The sequence below is a fragment of the Zonotrichia leucophrys genome, chromosome Z (genome assembly GCF_028769735.1).
Source record: "Zonotrichia leucophrys gambelii isolate GWCS_2022_RI chromosome Z, RI_Zleu_2.0, whole genome shotgun sequence".
Lineage (NCBI taxonomy): Eukaryota > Metazoa > Chordata > Aves > Passeriformes > Passerellidae > Zonotrichia > Zonotrichia leucophrys.
In genome coordinates this window covers 19,023,839-19,045,991 of record NC_088200.1, presented here as the reverse complement: position 1 = coordinate 19,045,991, position 22,153 = coordinate 19,023,839, and the positions used below count along the sequence as shown (strand labels likewise).

Genomic DNA, 22,153 nt, shown 5'->3' with positions numbered 1-22,153 from the left:
CGGCGGGGAGAAGTCGGGGCCGAACGGAAAGAGAGGGGCGATCCAGGAAGGCATCCCTTCGGGACGGAGGGGTTCCCTGCGCCTTTTTTCCTTAACATCCTCCTGCCCCCTAATTTCTTGCCGTCAGTGACAAATCTTATTCACGTGAGGGGAAGCTATTGGATTTCAAACCTGATCAGCTGATGTGGGCCCATGGGCCCACAGGCCTCTTTAAACACGCTCGGGTGTCCGTGGCATATCTGCACCCTGAGTATCGCACCGCACAGGCATGGGGAGTTAGAGAGCAGAGACAGGCCGTCTCTGCTCTCCCGAGTGCCCCTCGGGATTAAATCAAAATCAGTGGTGTTGGAACGAGGTAGTGGGCTCATTCCAGTGATTTTTCGGGGTGTGTCGGTCTGTACCGGAAAAGGATGGGGCACAGCCTGCGCCAGGGGACAAGGTACAGGTTTGTGTACAGGTCTGTCTTCTCCCACTCAGCGTCCTCGTGGGGGTTAAAAAGGGGATCTGATGTCCCTAAGGGTCAGAGGGAGGTGTGGTGACAGCCCTGCGTCCCGCTTTAAAACACTTCTCCCGCCAGACCTTCACAGGTCCCACAACGTGACAACGGGACAGCAGTCTGGCATCACCCTAGCTCTGTTTCTCGAGTCCCCTGTTGCTACTGAAAAGATGGAGAAGAAAACGGGAGAGGAAGTGGGCTATCACGGCGAGGGGCTCTGCGTCTCTGTCCTGGTCGATGTCCCGGGTGTGGGATGGGCTGCCCGATAAGGTCTCCTCTCGATGCTCGGTTCGGGGGATGCGCTGGGAGAGCTCCGAAACGTTTTGTCAACAGGCGTATAAGCATCCAAACTGCGATGTTTTCATGAGGATGCTGGTGTCCTGGCTAGGGGGACTGGTGCTCCGGCAGCGTTGGAATCGGTGCCTGCAGCTCTGTCCGTCTGTTCGTCCATTCGTCTGCAAGGCGTGGCACCAGCGTGGAGACGCGGTGACGCCGGTAAGGACGGTGATATGTTGCAGAGGGCAAAAATGAGTGAGAACCGTCGTTTTGGTGTCAAAACAATCATCGCAATTTGAGGTGTTACCAGAATAGAGGGGCAACACCCTTCCCAGAAGGACAAACGGATAAAGGCCACCTCCACTCTTCCCTCGAACCTCTGCAGCCCGTCAGTTTTGTCGTTGCTTTTAATCTTTATTTTCCCACTGCCCGAAGTGAAGGAGGCGCTCAGATAATCTACTCGGTCCTTTGGCTGAGATGCCTATGCTAAGAAAAATAACTCGAAATTGCTATGCTATTGACGGAAGGAGAAATTTGCACTCGGGTTTTACTATGTGGTAGATGTAGCCGAATTTTGTGTATTTCCTTCCGTGTGCGTTGCTTGTACCCATAGGCATATGCAGCACGGCAGCTAAAACACGTCGAGGGAAGACATGTGTCGCGTGATTTTGCAACAGCATTTAGCAGCTACGCTGCTTTTAAATTTAAATATTTTATGGACATAAGCCCAAAGCCCCCACTGGAAAAAAAAAAAAAAGAAAAGAAAATTTAAAAAAAAAAAAGAAAGAAAAAACCACACCAAACAGCGAAAAAGAAGCACCAACACACACACAACACATCATGTTCCTATAATTTTTCTGAAATAATTTCCTGGAGGTGCAGAAGAAACGTTCTATGAGAGACAGACAGGTTACTCTTCTGTTTGTTCACAGCCTGTTGAGGTATGAGAATACCACAAATTCCTAAGAGGAGATGTAAAAGAGTCAATCATAGAAACACATCGTCTTGGAGAAAGTTCCACTAATGAACTACCAAAATCGAAAAGAAACCGAAAAAAAAAAAAAGAAGAAGAAGAAGAAGACGAGATTAATCCAATCAACCACGACCTCTAACTTGCCAGGAGTACATCGTTTTCCTGACAGCCTACTGAGTTTAGAGCTCTTCCCCGCCATTCCCTCGCTGAAGAATTGCATTTCTGTAACATCAAACCTTTCGTTTTCATTACTTTTAAAAAAGTAGAAGGGAGAATCGAGGGAAGATAAAAGCCTACTACGATAAGCTAACAAGAACTTCCGAGAAAGAGATCTTTCCACGCAACACCGGTACAAATTCAATAAAGAGCGGAGGGGCATTCTGCAGGGACGAATACTAAAATATTGTTGTTCCCTGAGATATTGCAGCTCCCGCCCCCTGCGTTTCATAAGCCCAACTTCTCTTCAAACGGGCACCCACAGACGGACGCCGTATTTTGATCGCCGCAAACAACATGCGAAGCGCGGTGTAGGGAGGGGAAGGAGGTGATAATTACCACACCCCATCCCCTCTGGGGACGAGGAGTAGAGACGGGGCGGAGGGCCGAGAATGCCTGTCACCCGAGGGATGCTCTATCTGCGGAGCATGCTTCTTCCCGCTAGGTATATCTCAATAGTTCGCGTTTTTTACTGCCACTTTAACTTTTTTTAATTACTATTTTTAACATTTTTCTGGAGCAGAGTCCGTACGCGGCAGCCAGGGGTGTCAGTGGGACAGCACTGGAAGGGCGCGTCCTGTACAGTATCGGTGGGGTATCAGCAGGACAGCGGGCTATCAGACGGACGGCAGGACCCGCTTTCGGCGCGAGCGCTAAGCACGGACGGGCACCGGGAGGGGGCGCTGCTCCCCCGCCGCCGGGGGGATGCGGGGCCGGCACGGGACGGGTCCACGGAGGAGCCCCGCCTCCTCCCCGCCTTTTCTCCCTGAGACCGATCCCACAGAGGAGCCCCGCCTCCGTCCCGCCTTTTCTCCCCGCTCAGAAGTGGAGTCCGTTCTGCCCAGGCATTGTACACTAGGCGGGGAGGGAGAGGTAAATGTGAACTTCGTACCTGCAGACTGAATTTAAAATCAAATCAAAATATAACAAGGTCTGAAACAGGAAAAAAAAAAAAAAGCAACCCATAAAAACAGCAAAAAAAAAAAAAATCTAATTCACTCCCCTGCTAGGGACCACATTCATAGGAAACAGAGAGATAGCAGTGCATTCCAAACCTTGTCTTTTCGGTCAGTTATTTTACACCTAGATATAAACTGAATACTAAAATAAAAGAACAGAAACGACATCGAGGAAATTTGGTTCATTCCTCTTCAGCCCGTGCCACAAGCCAGAATCATGCCTTGCACAGAGTCGGCTTCTCTGGCCAGTCATCCCGGGCTAGCATTCTGCATGCTCGCCAAAACCCACCTAACAAAGCGTTTGGTATACTTCAGTCTCTGAAGACCTTAACATTCAGCGATCACATGAATTCTGGATAAAAGAAACACAACTTCCATCCCCTCTTCTTCTTCTCTTGATTTCTGCCTTTGTATTTCTAATAAGGAGACATGTTCTGAACCACAAAAAAAATGATCATTGGCTTTTTATTATTATTTCTAGAGGAGGTACACAGTGAGGGTGTATACTCACTGGAAGCTTGTGTGTAAAAAAATAGATTTTCGTGTTTGTGTGTATGCACAGATAAAACTCTAAATTCTGGAGTTTTTTGTCTTACAGGAAAAAAAATTGTCATGCCAAATTTTAATTATTTCACCAAATATTATCTGTTTGATGTTCTGCATTTTTTCATTTCAATATTTCAGTCCTGCAGGGGAAATAAAAAAGCAAGAACAAAACAAAAAGTAGAGAGAAAATAAAGAGAAAATGAAAAAATACTTTTACTATACCCACAGTACTTGCACCTTCACTTTTCTAAAAATAAAGTTTATATGTAGAACAATATGCAGCTCGGATTATTTACATATAGTATAAGACAGGGATGAAGAGAAGTGGGAGAAAATTTTAGTGTACGATGCTGAATACTTGGTTTAGAGAAGGATAGGTATTAAAAGCATTGGTGGGGAGGGAAAAAAGGGATGATGGGGGAAATGAATGAGAATATGGAGAAAAGGATTTATTTCAGGCATTTATTATTTACAACCCAGCAATCTGTCTCATGCAGCGGCCACCCCAAATCCGAGCATTATTAGCCCTGTTATATATTCATTTGTTTATCTATCCTTGGACGGGAATCCAAGAAATCGCCAACTTCGGTGGCATTCTAGTCACCTTGGAAGATCCGTGCAGATGCGCAGTGGAACATAGGCGCCACTGGTTTTAGCGGTAAATTCGATATTAGGCCGGTATTGGGCAATGTGTATGCGGGGCAGCTGAGAAGGGGCAGGGGCTATATTTATTGTTCGTACTCCACACTCCATGTTTAAGTGTCAAGTGTCGGGATCTGAGGGGACACGTAGCTCCCCCCATTGTGCCCGTGGCCCCGGCAGAGGCGCAGGCAGGGCCAGGAAGGGGCGCGCTGCCCCCCCTCCAGCCCTGGGATTGATACAAAAGACACCGCTGTGATTCGAGGCGCCGCCGTGCAGAAAAGCGGCGCAAGGAGGGCAGGGGGCGAGGGAAGCTGCGAGGGGACCCCCGGGATCCCGGCGGGGCTGATCGGGGGCGGGGGCTGCCCCCGTGCCGTCAGGGCTGCGGGGTGAGCCACCACGGGGCACGGGGCACGATGCGGGATGCGCTACAGGGACGGAGAGACAGACAGACCCACGCTCGCTTTTGCCTGCCTCCCCGCGCACGCCAATGCGGGTCCTCAAGGGAGCGACAGCTGCACCTGCGCTCACGTGTGCTCATTAAAGGAGATGGGAGTCCCAGCCGTCCGCGGACCGGGAATCTCCGGCACCCGCGATTCGTAAAAATGTGTAGAAATGGTGCTTTCTTAATGGATTGCTGCTATATGTGGTAAGCTAATCTGATGGATGACCGTGTCGATTTCCATTTTGGGAGAGTATTATTTTTTCACACGTTTTACGTGTAGGCACATGACTGTTTTTTACTGGGTGACGTGAGCGTAGGAGTAAAACTGGAGCGAGGAGTACCGCTGGGAATAACGTTAGAAAGGGCAAAGAATTAAAAGATATTTGTGATGAAACGGGCACAGAGTAAGAGACACTCCAATCTTTATGATAAAAAATACATGCGTAGCAGTCTTTGGGGAGGGATAACTTTTGCCCGCTATGTCCATTCAGGCAAGTCATTCATAACCTACGCATGCACTTGAGCTTTCAAAAAAGAAAAAAATGCTATGAATGGGCTTTATTTTTTTTTTTAAGTTGAATGACGTTGTTCGTTTAAAAACAACATTCCTGGACTATAAAAACAGAGCAATCTTCTGGTTTTACTCTTTAAACTACTCTTCTTTCTTTTCATTACACATTAAGGTAAACTGAAATGTGCTACCTGTGATTGTCATATAATTCAAGGCCTATGGATTTTCGCATAAAGCAGGTGTAAGGCTACAAGCAGTATTTTTTAAAAAAAATCTAAACGCTCTTTCTATGAAAAATTAGGTGCTGGATTCAAACATGCACATGTTAGAAACCGTATGTCACACATTTAATAATGCGGCACCTAAGAAAATAATTACAAAATGTCTTCCTCAGAGAAAGCTCTCTGTACCTGGCTCTGCATATTTTAAGGAAGAATTTTGAAATAAACTATTTCTGAAATAAAGGCAGATACAAGTGCACTTAGAGGCTGCAAAACTGCAATGAAATTTTTTAAATCCATTTAAATTGCCCGCATTACACCCCTTATCTATATTGCCTTATACCTTAAAATGGGACGGAAAAGGAGGGGTGTGTTGGTGATTTCTAAAAGCTGCTTTTCTTAATATGAAGTTACTCAGATAATCAACTTCCCGTCTCCAGCTAGCGTTGTGATAACTGACCAGGGTAGTAAGACCCTCGAGCCTTTTTAATGTTCAATAAAAATCTTATGCGCTTTGATTTATAAAACTAGCATTGTTCATAATCAGTAATCTGATACAGAATAGAAGCGTGGAGGAAACTGGATATAAAGACACACTGCAGTCTCACCAAAGCACGGGGAAATAGGAGGGAATGGGGGAAAGGAGAAGGATATCTGAAGAAATAGAAAAGGAGGAGCAAAGGACAAGTGGTAGGCTGCAATTTTCAGTAAATTAAAAATAATGCAAATATACCTTACATAAGCATCAGTATTAAAAGTAACAAACGCTGGAGTAAACGGAAGCAGAAAAAGGAAAAGAGAACAGCACAACAGTGGATTCCGGCTCACACACCGCGGCCGTCCGCTCCCATATGGGCTCTTCCACGCGCGGCCGCCCGGCCCCGATCGCTCGTTTCAGGGATGTTTGCTTTGTTGATAATGATGATGATATTTGGAAGAAAAGGGGAGGCCCCACTAATTCCCGCTAATTAGGATCTTTGCGAATAGGGACGATCGCTCCAAGGATCCGCGGTCTCTTCTCCGAACAGGGGAATTTGTATATTCTTTTCTTCTTTTTATTTTTTTTTTCTTGCCCTACTTTCGTTAATGTATGTAAGTGTAGACGGATGTGCAGAATGCCTTCAGCTGACGTCAGTAGACACGACCTCTCCGCTAAGCCTTGAACGTGAAGAGGGGATGGGGGGACTCGGGGCGAGGGCGCAGCCGCCGAGATGCTCCCCGCTCTTCCGCGGGTGCGCAGGCTCCCGCCCGCACTCTACTCCGTGAAATAAGCTCTAGCAGCAGGAGCAGTGCTGCCCAGCCCAACGCTTGGCCCCAAAAGAGAGCCGACCTCGCCTCAGTGCTGCCGAGTCCGTCTAGCCTTTTCTATATTTTTTCTTTCAATTTATATATATATATACATACATATAGATATATAGATATATCAGTAATTGTAGTAGTAGTGGTATTTGGACGTTATTTGCTGCTTCTTTTCTGCAGGAAACGAGCGGAAAATAGACACTTCCAAGCAACTTTAAAAGATAAAAAGAAAATTCCCCCTCCTTACCCAAAGCGCTGCATGACAGAGGAGCGTTGAGCCGGTGAGGGGGCAGCATTCATCCGGGCGCTGCTCTGTAGTGCATCGCAGGTTCTGGGCGCGGAGAGAGGGAAGGTACACTGGCGGCCGGAGGGGTGGCGCGGCCCTCATCTCGGGTCGCAGCCGCTGCCGTCTGATCTGCAAGTGCAAGGCGCTCTCACCGCTTTGCAGCAATGCTGTCTCACTCCGCCGGGAGGAGATGCCGTGTATGCGGGGATTCGGTGAACTACAGATACCGTACTGGCGGGGCGTAGATTAGAGCATTCTGTCCTCCTCTTTCCCTTCGCCTTTTGGAGACTGCGGTGTGTCATGATGTTTGGGAGAACTTCTCGGGGAACTTCAGACGGCGAGGCGGCAGGGTGAGATGTAGCCGGTGGCTTAGAAACGAGTGATGTTCTCTGTTAGGACCAAAGTTTCTCTCCTTTTCTACTGAATTATTTACACTTTTTCAGCCTTCTATGAGCTGTTCCAGAGCATCTCTATGGACCTCGGCACAACCGTTCCTAGGGCTGCACACCGCGTACTCACGCACTGCATCTCCCTTCAGTATCCTAACTAACCTTAAATGCCCTCTCCAAGAAGCGGAAACGTGAGTGTGTTTCTGACCGGGGGACCGCTGTCCGCTCTTACTTTTTTTTTTTCGTGCAGTCGGGCACTCGTGCTGGATTCCCTCGGTTCGCTCGGGGCTGGCGTTTGGATCCTTACAGAGCTCTCTTTGTCCGCCAGGTCTCCGAAGGCTGTGCCGGCAGGGAATGCCCGCCTGCCCGGGGCTGCTGCGGGGCTCTCCCCGTGGAAACATTCCGTAGAAATCTGCAGCTGAGAACGGCAGAGCGCCTTCCCTCTCCCTGGAGCCAAGCACCGGGGGGAACATAGGCTTGTTATCATATCTATAAATATTTATATGGATGGATGAATACATATGCATACACAAGCATACACACACATGTGTCTGTGTAAGGGCATCTGTAGGGTGTACATATGTGTATGTATATATTTAGTAATTTTTTAGCGTCGCTCCTCCCTCCGCCAACCTCCACAGCAGCCCCCTCGCCTCCGAGGGACGCCCGCCGTGTGTACCCGACCCAGAGTGAGGGGCCAGCACGACATCGGCCCCCCTCAGTCACACCCCACACGCCCCCAGACAGGGGCTAGAGCAGGGATGAGCCGTCCTGCCGTCCCCTCACCCTGCATACCTCTCTCTATCCCTCTATTCCTCCTCCATCTCTCCTTCCACCCCTCCCTCACAGCACACCTCCCGTTCCGGCGCTAACTCAAACTTCTTCCCGTCGGCCCCCGCACCCTAAAAGCTAAGTGGGGCTTTTACTGGTGTTTTCATGCTGTTCTCAAACCCGGAGAGACAGATGAGAGGGGGCAGAAGGAAACGGCAGTGCTTTAGGACATCCTCCTCCCAGTGACAAGAGGTCACGCTACAAGTTCGCCTTAAAACAAGAATGGGAAGAGTGTTTTTTGTTAACACCATTATTTTTCCTGTTTGATTTTTGGGGTTTTTGTTGTTTTGGTGGGTTTTTTTTGTTTTTTTGTTTTTTTGTTTTTTTTTTTTTTGGTGGTGGTTGTTGGTTGTTGTTGTTTTGCCTGCTGTTGACCAGCTGCTTGGTTTTGACAAAAGTTGCACAAAATATCAGTGCCTCCCAGAAACAAGACTCAGATGAAACTGTTCTTCAGAAGTTAACTGGAGGAAAACACCTTAGGAAGCTCGACCATTTGCTTCTTCTTTTTTTTTTTTTTTTTTTTTTTAATGTTTCCAAAGAAATGCAAGCTTCCCTTCTTCTCTAGGGAAAAAGTACTCATTGCTTTTCTCTGCACTAGACATTTCTAATTTGTTCTGTCTGTCAGAACGGGACTATGAGAGGTTTTGGTGCAAATTCATTATCTCTGACAATGCATAACGTATAGTAGGAACTGAAAAAGACCGTGGCAATGGATGAAGAACAATAGAGCTTCAGTTCATCAGCAACAAAAGCGTTGGGGAAATTGGTTGAATTTCAGAGCACGTCCTTCTCAGCAGAGAGGCTGGACTAGACCTTGGCCAAACCCCCAAAATCTTGCAGAACCTCACATACAACAGTTCACTTTCTACTCCAGGGTGTGGGCAAAAGTGTGGAAAAAGAAAAAAACAATGGCAAAACCAAGCCAACTTTCTCCATTTCTCCCCCGTTTTCATGGATGGAAGATTTTAAACTATTTTAGAGTCGTTTGAGCAAGAACAACACCATGGATTTAAGGGATACTTTTAAATAGAGATGGAGAGGGGAAACACTTGAATTTCTGGAGACCTGAAAGAGCTTTTTCTGTTCCTAGGGGCCTTGGCTGTGAGAATCTTTGTTTGCCACCAGAGGCTCAGCTCACCACCCTACATGTGGGGTAAAAATCACTCCCTGATAAAGGCGAAGATATGTAAGTACTGCAGTGTTTATGTATGTGTGTGTGTCCTGAATTCCCTGCAAAATTTGGGTGCTGAACCCCTGACAGATGCAGATTTCCCGGGTAGCCGGAGCGGGTCGCTCAGCTGCCTTCTCTCACTCTCGGCAAGGGACTTTTCATTAACAAGGCAGGGGTTATGACTAGACACAGTGGCTTACACCGGTGAGCCGATTTTGTATCTGTTGCTAAACCTGTTGGTCGTCGGGCTGTATTTAATTGCGGGAAATGTTAATTATCTAGCAGACTGCCAGCGGATGCTGAGCAGCTGTGGCTTCTCAGGAGTTTTTTTGCAGTGCCTGGTTGCCCTCGGAAGATGTGCAGGCACAAGAGCAAACACAGAGTTGAAGAATAGCAGTTAACAAACCACACAAACAAACCACACAAACAAACAAACAAACAAACACCCAAAAAAGTGTGTGGAGTGGGAGGGGGGTGGGGGCGGTGGAGGAAAGAAATGCAGAGGGAAAAGAAAAAAGAAGGGTAGAGAAAAGATAAGCCAGAGGCATCTCTTGCAGCTAGTCAGGGCGCAAAGGATTGCTCACAGCAGTTAGTCCATCTGCTACCTCCCACGCAGTGGACCATCACTTCTCGGGTTTTCCAAAATCTATCCCTGCCAAAATGGCTCTGCTCAGCACAGGAACGCATCTGGCAAGGGAGTGTTGGGACAGGACAGTTCCAATGGAGTTGCAGGAGGGCCAGTGAGGAGCTGCCCAGCCACTCACCTGGCCCGAGGGTGCCCCTCTGCATCCCCCTGTCCTTTCCAGCAAAACAATGTCATCCTTCAACAACCGCAGTCTACTCGTGTCCATCAGGTGAAACTGCCTCATCGCAACATCTAAGAACAGCGTTGCTGCCTGGGAAATAACAAGAGCAGCAGCAACAACAACAATAACAATAATAATTTTTTAGTTGAGGCTGTTGTGATCGATATAATGTGATGAAAACCAGCAACTTACATTGTATTTATTTACCCCCGCGGCCCTTGATAAGCTTGCAGAGATGTAAATACAGACTATGCCTTCCTAGTAATTCTGGTTTCAGGACATCATCAGTCAGGAAATGTGGGAAATGTGTGGGAAATCTGGCAGGAAAGTGCTGATATAATATATTTTGCCTGTTTTGAGCTGAAGGCTAGGAGGCTAAAGGCCTCCAACCTTTATTAAGTAACTGGCTGTTTATAGTACAAAAATCCCAGATCTGCCTCTACAGTTTCCATCCCAGATCTGCCTCTATAGTTTTCTCCCCTTCTGTTTAGGAGCCCCAAATAATATTTTTAGCCTTTTATTTTTAAGTGTAATTCTTCAGAAATAACAATGCAGTTTAAAATACACATATTATATCATATTACATTACATTACATTACATTACATTATATATAATATTTCTGGTAAATATTGATTACCGTCTTTAACCCTGCAGATACAGGAGTATATCACTCATATCTGTTTTGTGTCATCTTAAATCATTTGCAGGGAATGTAACTAGTTTTTTCCACCTTTAATCTAGGGTCAAGTGTTTTAGTGATTTATCTAATAATCCCAAAAGTTAATATACTCAGTGCCTTCTAATCACATAGATTTATCCATTCGTATATATTTCTGGAACAAGATGTTTAAATGATCCTTTGCTTTTTAGGGGGCTATTTTTCAGGTTTAAACAACTCACACCACAGGTAGTTACAGTTGCAACAAGAAATGGTAATCTTTGTTTGTTTTTTTTTTTTAATAAAAGTCAGATGATATTGTATACATTACCAACAGAAAACATATCCTTTAACAGCACATGGTTTCCACGTGTAAACTGACTGTTTGGGGGGGTTTGATTTTTCTTTTCCTGTGACTTTGAATTCTTGATACTTTGTCTTTTCACCATCAGAATTTGGATTTGTACCTTTTTTCATACTCTATGTTTAATGTAAGAGACGTATAATCTGTTGCTTGTAAAATGAAATTGTGGTCACAAAAGAAATTGTAAACCACCTTCATTTGAGGGTGAGGCAGTTGAATGACTTACCTGAATGGGAGAAAAGGGGTGCTGCTCTACAGAGAAAAATGCCTTGGACTCTACTGGCATGCCACAATGTTTACATGAATTTTTTCATAATTTAGTGCAAAAAGGAATTTATGCAACACACTTCTTATGTATGTCACTGCAGCTTAAGTGGGGTTCCTGTGAATCCTCCCAAAGAAGGCGGTGTGGCTGGAGATAGGATGGGGGTCTGATTGCAATAATTAGAGAATCATAAGCATTCCTCTTTAAAGTCAATAGAGATGGTTTGCTCTTAAGGAATCCATACAGGATATTTCTTTTTTACGTCACAGCCATCTGGAGACCTATAAAAAGATTAGAAAACAAGTATGACAATCTACAAGCCATTAGCAGGAATTTGCTAGGGAGCTAGAAGGAAAAAGTCAGTGTCTTGTATTCCATAACTTCCAATAAGCAGGTATTTCTACAGTGACTTTGGAATAAGTACGTTTTATACAATTATGTAAACTGGAAGAGAGTGGGCAGTGTTAACAGCTGCTTTTCACAATCCAGGTGATGTTTTGGACAGAATTTTCACAACTGTGCTTTTCTTAAACTTTCGACATGCTAGGCAACAATCCAGTTTTAGAAAAGTGCTTTACAACTGCTGAAACTATTTTCATATTCAGAATAAGCAAAAAGTTAAACTCATTATGATTTTGAGGCTCTTGATGTCTCAGAGCTCGAAAATGTAATTGGTAATAAGACTAATGAACAGCTGGGTCATAACCACCACATTGCCTCTTTTGATATGCTTAGGCTCCAATTATTAATCAACAAAATATGTCAGGTGTATTGCAGTTACTTCCAAAGTCAGTGTGTAAGTGAGGCTGTGAAAAAAAGTTTGGTGTTTTAGAAATATGCTTTGTCTCTTTGAAAAAACGCCAATTTACATTAATGTATCTTGCATTTAAATCTGGTTGTGTGACAGCTGGTGACACGCATGCATTTAACACGTACATATGCATCTGTGTTAATATACACATATGTACATATGCAATTGTATGTAAGCATAGATGCACCCACACATACGCAAGGATCACTTGTAATTTCATGCCTCTGACTGAAAGAATTTAATGCATAGGCTCACAAACCTGTCCTGTGCAACACATGCTTGATCACCAACAAAACTTCCCCTAGTTATTGCCACAAAAAAAATCTTTTGCCTATCTGCCAACTCAGAAAAACTCATATAAACTCATTAGAACTTTGTATATTAATCAAGGTGATCATGTGCCTCTGGTTGCTTCAGATATCTGATTCAGTTGACCCTGTTATGCCTGAACAAGAGATAGTGAAGGAACTCAGTAAGACAAAACACAGCATCATAAAAGTTCTAACCATTTTTGTGCCAGTTCTGAATTTTCATCAAAGAACACTGCCACAAGTAGGTCTTACGTATCCCAGGTAAAAAAAACCCTGTTCTTTTTTCTGGTGGCGAAAAAACCAGTCTATACCAGGATATATAATACCTGTTTAAAACAGAAGTGCTTAGCTTCAAAGTCTTAGAATCTGAAAACACAAGTAAATTGGTAATGTCCCACAGAATTCAGATTCAGCAGTTAGTAGATTAGCAATGTCTGTGTGCTACTTCTTGGTGGCAGTATTAATTTTGGGCTGTGTCTTACAAATAGGATTTTTCCCCCATTTTCATGTTTCTGTAATTGCAATAAAAATAGGCTTGTTGATACAGTTGTTGTTTTACAGTGTAACCACATATACCTGCATATATATTTTAACACAAACACAGACACATGCACCTACACTGACACATGTACATATGGCTCCCCTGGGCACAAACAAGGGAACATAAGCTTTATCATACAAGCAAGCCCTGTAGCCGACATAGAGCATCAACAACTTCAGTTTAACCCCTTGAATTTAAAAAAATCGACTTAAAAATAGCAATATATGTAAGTGCAGGTTAATTTACAAACATATGCATTTAAATGCTGTGTGACCCATAGAGTGTGATTGTATGTTTTATTTTGCGGCTTAGAAAAGTAGCAGCATGAATTTTAGTCTCGTATTCCTTTAAGAGTTCTGAGCAGTCTATAGTCTGTCTGATGAATTTTTTTATAGGTATCTTACACGGAACACAGCACACAAGAGCTGTTGAAGTGCATTTATTAATTTCAATAGTAAACATGGTAGAACACAGTGAGAAGGTTCATTTTATCACATATACTCAAGAGACCTTTAATGTTTGCACTTGAAAAAATTCTATACAAATTATATGTTAAATAATTCAAAGTACAATGTTCTTTTAGCGGGGGGCTGGGAGGGAAGGAGGAGGAGCTGAGAGACTTAAATCCTGAAACTCTACATCCTCATCAAGACTTTCCTCTGTCTGTTCCATGAGTAACACCAGCATGCAGTTCTTTTCTCTTAGTACAAGGTCAATAAAAAGAAACGATAAATCAGCTTTTTTTTTTTTTAAGCGTTTTGTCAGATGATGCATGGTCTTAGTAAACATTGCTGCAATGTTCACCTGTGTTGCATTCTAACACAGACACAGGAATACACACAGGCTGGGAGGAAGTGGGGGGTGGGAAGAAGGGCGGAGAGAGGTTATAGAAGCTACAGAATACGCTGAGCCTGCTGCTTGCAGCTTCCTGCACAGACAGGCAGAGGAGAACGCCTCGCACAACTGTCCCGCTGTAAATACCTGAACCACCATGGGCGCCAAGTACGACAGAGATGCGGAGTAAAAATAAATACACACCTCTTCTCTCCCCAGAGAAACTAACAACAACAACAACAAAAAAAAGTCCCTCATAGACACATAAGGACAGGGCAAATTGTCGGTGTAATTACACATCGACTCATTGCGTAGCACAGCCCCCCTCCCGGCTTTCCAGCGCAAGACCCCGCTCCCCGCCGCGGCATCCCTTCTCACCAGAGGGGCTGCCCTAGGAGAAGCGCAGCAGCGCTCCCTGGGGTCGGACAGGCTGCTTACCGTTGCCGTGAGAGTCCTCTCTCCCAGGCCTCTGGATTTCAGAGCGGTCTGTGCTGCGGAGGAGGAGAAAGGTAACGGCGGCGGGCGGATCCCGCACCCGGGCGGCGGAGGCGGCGATGCTGGAGGCCAGACCAGACTCGGTCCCGGCGCCGGCCGCTGGTGGCTCATGCATATCAATAGCCGTGTGTACTCGTAGTTTCTCATGACATCATCATTATCTTGGTCTCCCGCGGTCCAGGACCTCTGACCTTGCCGGGCTGGCCCACATTTTGGCACTGAAAGCCCTCCAGTGATGGTCCTTTTTTCCTTCTTTCAGACCGGGAGCAGCAGCAGCCGGCAAGACCGCCGTCTTCTTCTGCCCAGCTTTAGGAGCTCGGAGAAAGGGCGAATCCCCCCCTTCCAAAATACATACGCAGGCAAGGTATTTGCCATCAAGCTGCCACCATTTGGCAAAGAGCTCTATGCCGTGTACAATGTAAGGAGCTCCGGAGCCGCATCCTCGAATCATCTTGTTACTTCCTACTGAAATGGATTTTCCCCACCTTCTTGTTCCTCCTTACACTGCGCTGGAAATTGCCGAAGGCTTTTCACCTTTATAGAGGCCAAGGTGTCTTTCGTGGAAACGAAGCGATTCACAATGCAAATAGGGGCCTGTAAAGGAATGGATGCTCCTCTCTCTTAATGCAGCTTGACGCAACTTAATAGCTGGTTTTATTTTCTGTTATTAAGAGATGAATTGATGGCTACCTTTGCTGGAAATTACTGGCTGAACCAAAAAGTTCGGAATAAACTTTGAAGGCAAGGGGTCGTTGTGTAGCTGCACATACATACAGAAATAATTACATAAAAGGATGACATTTTAAAGCAGCGCTAGTGCTCATGAAGGAAAAAATACTTTTGCCAGAAAGAATCTGGACTGTAGCAAGGACAAAAAAAAAAATTCTGAGGGAAGTGAGTTGTTATCTTTGGTTATCTAGCTGTATGAGTGTTTTGGTCTTCATAAAGCTAGATAACCGAAAGTAAAAACTCCTTCAAGATCATCATACAGTGTGTGAAAATAAAAGACTGCTGCAAGAGAGTAAAAATCAAAAAGGGTCAGAAATGCTTATCGAATCTAACATTTTTACAGCTAAAGATGAGACTGGAGAAAGTTAAATGGCATACTCATTCCAAAATACAAAGTTGATGGCACACTTATTCCAAAATATGAAGATGTTGCATGGCACAGAATGGATATTCACCCGCTGCAGAGAGAACGTGGTACTGATGGTAAACAATGTATATGCAACTATTGCTGTGGAATAAATAAATAAAGAGAAACCAAGAACGGTCAGCATTAAACCAGACTAAGAGGATATTTTTTTTCTTTTAGAAAACTAATGCTGAGTTTCATTTTGTAAAGTAATTCATTGCAATGAAATGGCCTTAAAAAATAAAGGTGGTAGTTGGTGATGAAGATGGTGCTGCTGATGATACAGAGCTGACTACTGAACTGAGATAAAATAAAACTCAAATACAACAACAAAAAACAACAGTCCAACCTAAACCTGTCTGTGTGCATCTGAGACAAAGCATTGAGGTTAATTTCAAATCATGTGAAAGCAGGCTTTCAGAAAAAGTTTACACCGAAGTGCAGGCAAGCTTAATGATTTATATCTACTTAGAACTCGGTGGAGTTGCACAAAAATGGAGAAAAAAAGTAATGGCCGATTTTCATTCCTCCATTCAAAACGCGAGCATAGATGCTTCTCTGTTTCAAGAGGGTTTCCTTGAGGAAGCTACTGAAGCAGAAAGACATGATGGAGACGAGATCGCCCTCCCCCCGTCAATGTGTGGAAAAATGTTTTATGCCTTGCTCTGCACCTAGCATTGGAAATGAAAGTGACATTTACTCCAAAACCCACGTGTGCGCCTCCTCTGTTTTTGTTTAAGGATGATCAGGTCTATCCTGAAAACAGCCCTGGCATCCCATACCGAAATAATTAGGACGTATACAGACCTGACAAAAACACGGAGAGGAAGGGAGGGGAGGAGGTGGAGAAGCGGAGGGTCTGTCTTGCCTAATTGATTCCGTTAAACGACGTGCCGGAGATGTGAACGGCTGGGCGCTCCCATTCCCACGCTCGGGGCAAATGGCAGCGCCGCGCCCCGGCGGTCGGTGACAGACAGCGCGGCGGGGGCCGGGGCCGGGGCCGGGGAGCCCGCTCCGGCACCCGGGAGAGCCTTTCCCACCCACTGCCATCCCAGAAATGCCAGACGAAGGGACGGGGCTGCAGAACACGCCCGCTTCCCCCGCCGTGCCCGCCGAGGGAGAAGGGCGGAACTCGCGCCCGGGCGGAACTCGCGCGGAGGTCGCGAGGGGACGCGGGTTTTGGTCCCGATGGAGGAAGGGAAGGTCAGGGCAGATGTGTCGGGATGCAAACAGTCCTGTGTTTTTAACAAATATTATCATTATAATGACGGCTGTTTAGGCACCTCTTGCAGTGAAACTGAGGAGGATTCATTGCTCAGGGTTACATATTTTCTTTGGTCTTGACCTAAAGGTTTGTCCAGAGGCACGCTCGAATGTGTTACTGAGCTGGTAACCGAACGTTCTCCGCTGCAGATTAAAATAAGATCAGCGATAAGGGAGTGTGGGTCAACGGTGTCCATCCGTCTGGGGCAAAACCTTTGCTAGTAAATAATTATTTAATTTACTTTGTTTTTCCGCTTCGTTGTTGAACTGCTTATAAAAAACATTGGTTTGGGGCTTATACTGGGAATATTTACCTTCACGCCACGCATTGCACTGTGAGAAGGATGGAACAAGGATCCAGCTAGCGTGTTCTGGAAGTAGCAGGAGCACTGTGTAGCAAAACCAAAGAATTTTGCCTAAAAAGTTAGACCATCCGCTCTGTAGCTGTTAAAATAACCTTAGTTTCGGCCGGAGGGTGCTCCCCATGGTCCTCGGCAGTGCCGGCTGGGACCCCGGCTAGGCTCTTTTGAAGTTAAACCTTTGTTTTGTCTGCGCTACGTATGCTCTAGGTTTCGCTGCTGCAGCGCCCGGTGAGGGGAGCTGTGTTTATTTACATCAGAGCTGTGTTTGAGCAGCCGGGCTTTCAACGCAGTTGAAAGCAGCCGGGCTTTCAACGCAGCTTTTCAACGAGTGCCCGCCTCTCGTTTAACTGTTTGTCTAGGGGTGCTATTTACCTCGAGCCATTGTCCACTACAATTAATATTTACATGACAAAGTGCGCGGTCTTGTTTCTTAACGAGCTTCAGTAAAGGCGATAAGCTGTTTTCTGGGGAAACCCCTTGTTTACTTAGGCATGAATGGGGTTAATTTACTTAAGATCTTGCTTGCGTCTAGGTCTTCGTTGTAAATTTGTGAAAGAAAACGTCAGAGAAAAACAGCAGCATTATAATCGCGTGTTTGCCATTGTCATCTTAAATTGTTTTGTATCTTAATAACATCACGTGATTATGAATCAATAAAATATTATTGGCTATTATTACAATTACTGCCCTTACTCCTCCTCTTCTTCAGGAGCAGAGACCCATTTCTCTGCATGTTTTTTTCTACAGAGTAAACTTCTGACTTGGGGAAAGAGAGCATGTGGAAATGTGGTAGCAGGCCCTCAATTCTATGCTTTAACAGGCTCACACAACCAGTAACTAGGAAAGTTAATCCTTCCCTAGAATTATCGACCTGTTACGTGTTGTTCCCTCAAAGCTTGTGTGGAAAAAAAAGTCACTCTATCAACCAAAGAAAAAGTTTTATGTTACCGGAAATGAAACCAAACCCAAAGCCAAAAAGTGGGACTCTAAGTGGGCATTTCTCTCCAAGCCAGTTCTAGCACTGAAGGAGACCGGATCAAGTTTATTTAGCATACCAGTGCATTGTAAAACAGTTGGAAGGTAGTTGCAGGTTGTGTGAGTATGCATGTTAACTAGCAGGGATTGGGGCTTATTCTTTGTGAAAAGAGAACAGCAGATTGCTGTGCAAGGCCAATGTTAAAAAGGCAGCTGAATTTAACACCATCTGGAAGAAAAGATCCCTTGACGACTTTCTCACACCGTCAGACAAAACTGGTGTCTCTTGTTCTGTGTCCTTGTCTATGCAACCACACAATGCTGAGTCATTATACTTTTGCTGAGAGAAAATTTGAGAACACATTATGGGTAACTGGTGAATGACCAAGTTTCATTATATCCGCTTAAGTCGATTGAAATCTACGTCTAGAGCTATGAATGGCAGCATTGTTTTCCTCAACGGGGCTGTACTAAATGTCAGCACGATGTAGAGAGAAACTTGAAGTCTGCAAATAACTTACCAGATCTCAATTATAATATTTTCCCACACTAAAACTAATATCATTGCTAGTGCCTACAATGCATGAAATACAACAAAAGAAGGCAGAAAAAAATTGAGTTCATTTACAAGTTATTTCAGCCAGACAAACAGTTTAATTTTCTTACAATGACTTCAGCACACAGAGCTGGATAATAATTTCCTGAAAATTTCAAGCAACCAAACTGCTTCTTATAAAATTTAAAAAATAAATTGTGCAAACTAATGTATTTATTTTAATCCTCCAGTTTAGGACTGATAAAATATTAGTAGATGTACTTTACAGTACACAGATCTCTTTGTATGAGTCTAGCAGATGATTTCTTCTTTAATGTTAAGCAGAAATGTCACAAACAAAGCCATGAGAAAGGTATTTACTCAGGTGCTGGAGGAAATCCACCTGGGCACCTCAGTGTTTGTACAGGTACCAGAAGGACAGTTTTCAGTTCTCTCATTTTTTAACTACCACTTTTTAACCTCCCTTTATAATGGTTTCTGAGTGCTGTTCAGGTCAGTCTTCTGCGTATGATTCATGCGCAGTGAAGACTATGAAACGGCTCAAAGGCATGGTGAAGAGTTAGTTGTGTGTGCTTTGTTAGAATGTGTTTTAAACCTAGGTGACCAGGATTCCATCTGCATTTCATAAAGCACAGTAAAGTTCCTGACATAAAAACTTGAAATGATGAGAAACTACCCTGGTGCTGAGTAACACATCTCTTCAGCAGCTGCACTTGCTGCATTTCTCAGCAGTTCCATCACTGCAGCCGTGGACCCTGGGAATGCTGGTGCATGGGGCAGGCAGAGGACTGGTGGGGTAACTGGGCAGGTGTTGGTGCTACATAAATTATTTTTTGACTTGGTCATGCAACCACTCATGAATGAGGGGCAGCTGGGGCCACCTGGATCGGGAGCAGAAGCAGGGCAAGGGCAGGCAGGTGATGGGGAGGTTTAAAGAGAAGCCAGTCCTTCACTAGTGCCCTGCCTGCTGAACAAAAGCTGGCACCTGTTGGAGGAGGGAGTTCCTTTCACAATCAAAGAAGCGTTGTTTATATGAATGGATATATTCATGACCACACCTCTACTTTCCTGAACTTTCCATTAGTATGCAATAGCATAGGGTAAATTCATTATTTTTGTTTCAAATAAATTGTGAAATATTTTGTTTTGTAGAGAAGCCAAGGACTCACTGCCTGTTAGCCAGATTTCTCCCTTCCCATCTGAATTAAAAACAGTTTCTGACTTCTTTTGGCTAAAAGGAGTGCATAGCTGTACCACGGAGACACTATGTAAAAAGGTCACTAAAATTTTTAAAGCATGCCCCACTTCCAAAGACTGCTCACCTTGGAGTAAGCATATTTATTACACCTTACATCCTCCATTATTTTAATTTAGAAGAAATAAAATGTCAGACTTTGACGATTACATTTTCTATTAAACAGCAAGTGCATGAGGTAAATATTAGGGCATTTCTTATCACTTTTTCTGGGAGTCTGAAACGAGGAGAAAGGAGCCCTTTGATTGTGCTGTTGCTTGTCAATAGTGCCTGTTTTGTTCTTCCTGAAGCTCTCATTGGTGTATAAACATATAATTATAGACGTACATTTGTGTATGTATACATATACATCCATAGTTTATGGTGTAGAGCTGGCGTGACCCTGTCAAGGTCAGAGTCTGACATGGATGAACTTGTGTCATCCACTTTGTGGAGATCAGGACTGAGTCTGACACCAAGCTGTACAGACTTATTTTAGGGATGTATGCAGTAATGCAGAGGAAAGGGAATGTTCAGTCTATGTCTTTAAATCTAATGCTCAAAAAACCTATTTTCCCCATAATTCTGTGCTACTAATGCTAATCCATGCTTGCGGAGGTGGGGAAGGGACAGGAGGGGACGGAAATTCCCCTGGCAAACGAAGAGGTTGCGCTCAGCCCGCGGATTCCCTGCCAGGCCGCACGTCCCTCCCCGGTTCCCCAAGCTGATCCTGCTGGTTCGAAGCGCAAGCCACCGACCCGCATCCGCAGCGTCCGCAGTCTCAGCCCAGCCCAGGCGATGCCGCAGTCCGGTCGCCGAGCTCCGGTCACGCTCGACGACGGCTCCGATTGGAGTTTTCCAGGAGAGCGGCGGCGGCGCGCATGGGATGGGCGGGAAGCGGCGGGTTGCGCCGATGCGTTATCCGTGCCTCTTCTCTTCCCGCTCGGTGTCCCCTCGCCCGGCCTCATTGCTCCTGCCCTGTCTCCTACCGCAGGGCTGCATTACCGCCATTAATTGCTGTAAGTGACCACCTCTAATTAGCGCTGCCGGCCGAGGAGCCGCCGCTGGAGGCAGCCAGAGCTCTCTTCTCCCCCCGCTGCCGAGTAACTGAGGTATTATCGCGACTGATCCACCGCGCCGGTGTGCTCCTCCGACAAGGGAGATTGGAAAAAAAACAAACAAGTCCAGGTCTTAAGTACTTACTAAAGGCAGTTAATGACATCGTGCCTGGGTATTTTAACTTGTTGTAAGTCACAGAAAAGATTAAGGAGAAATTATGCTACGCAGGTCTAATGCTTGGCTCCGCAGCACTGTCAGGTGCGGCTCAGCCCACCTGCTCTGCATACGCCACTAAAAGGCTCCTTGGAGGCCCCTGCTGTCACCTCATAACCAAGGTGCTTTGCTGTTTATTTAAAAATCCATAACTGACTCTGAAATTTCTGTGCCTGGCCTACACCATAAAAACACATTTTAAAGGTGGTTTGTGCTAGAATGGTAAACACTTACATTTAATGTATGGGATGCACTGAGTTAAGGGCAGAACTGATCTTTCTCCTTCAGGTGTAGATGCTTTATTGCCATATTTCTCAGTTCCTTCAGCTCTTACTAAAATCTGAAGCACAAAATCATAGAATGTCCTAAGTTGGAAATGATCCACAAGGATCATTTAAGTCCAGCTTTTGGAACTGGCCAGGGCAGGCCCAAGATTAATAGTGATTGGGTAGTCACTCTTCCTCAACGCTGATTATTCAAATATCTGTGCCAAAGTGTAGTGTGTGATAAGAACCCAGATATTTTTGCTTAATTACTATTATGGTTTTGATGGTACTGTGAGGTGGGTGAGCAGGGTTGCAGAAGGGAGCAGATCAGCACACCAACATAATAAATAAAGCAAGGAAACTGCCAGTGCATAGGGAATTGTGATAAGGAATCACCTTCTGCTTAGCCTTTTGACCTCTAGTTTGTACATCAGCATGGGGAAAGTAGTAGCCAGGTCAAAATGAACTTCATAAGTAAATGAGTATGTGAGACAGTCCACAGTTTGTCTTCTTTAAAGTCTTAGAATAGTTTGTTGGGAAAAATTAATATTTTGTGCTTTGGGTCAAAACTTGGTAAATCTATCTGTGATTCAAATAGGAGCAGCATTTCACCTTTTGAAAAAGAACCTGTATAGTCTGAATGAGATAGTTTTTCCTTCAGAATAAGCTCTGTGTCAATTAAAAGGGGCATTTAATAGTTATTTAACAATGATTTTTTTAAAAAATATGTCTCTGTTAATAATATC

The 22,153-nt window shown here is 44.8% G+C and overlaps 1 long non-coding RNA gene across 6 annotated transcripts in view; it reads left to right on the top strand.

The window, feature by feature from the left end:
- The window catches only part of LOC135460179 (uncharacterized), a 110,977-nt gene that overhangs the window by 4,961 nt on the left and 83,863 nt on the right, over positions 1-22,153 (top strand). For 3 of the 6 annotated variants that reach the window (XR_010443173.1, XR_010443174.1, XR_010443175.1), the window contains exon 1: positions 8,636-9,273. This is a non-coding gene — a long non-coding RNA (uncharacterized LOC135460179). Of the gene's footprint in view, positions 1-4,666; positions 4,755-7,117; positions 7,218-8,635; positions 9,274-22,153 lie in introns of those variants that run through there. The other 3 variants (XR_010443178.1, XR_010443177.1, XR_010443176.1) reach the window with 3 other exon arrangements.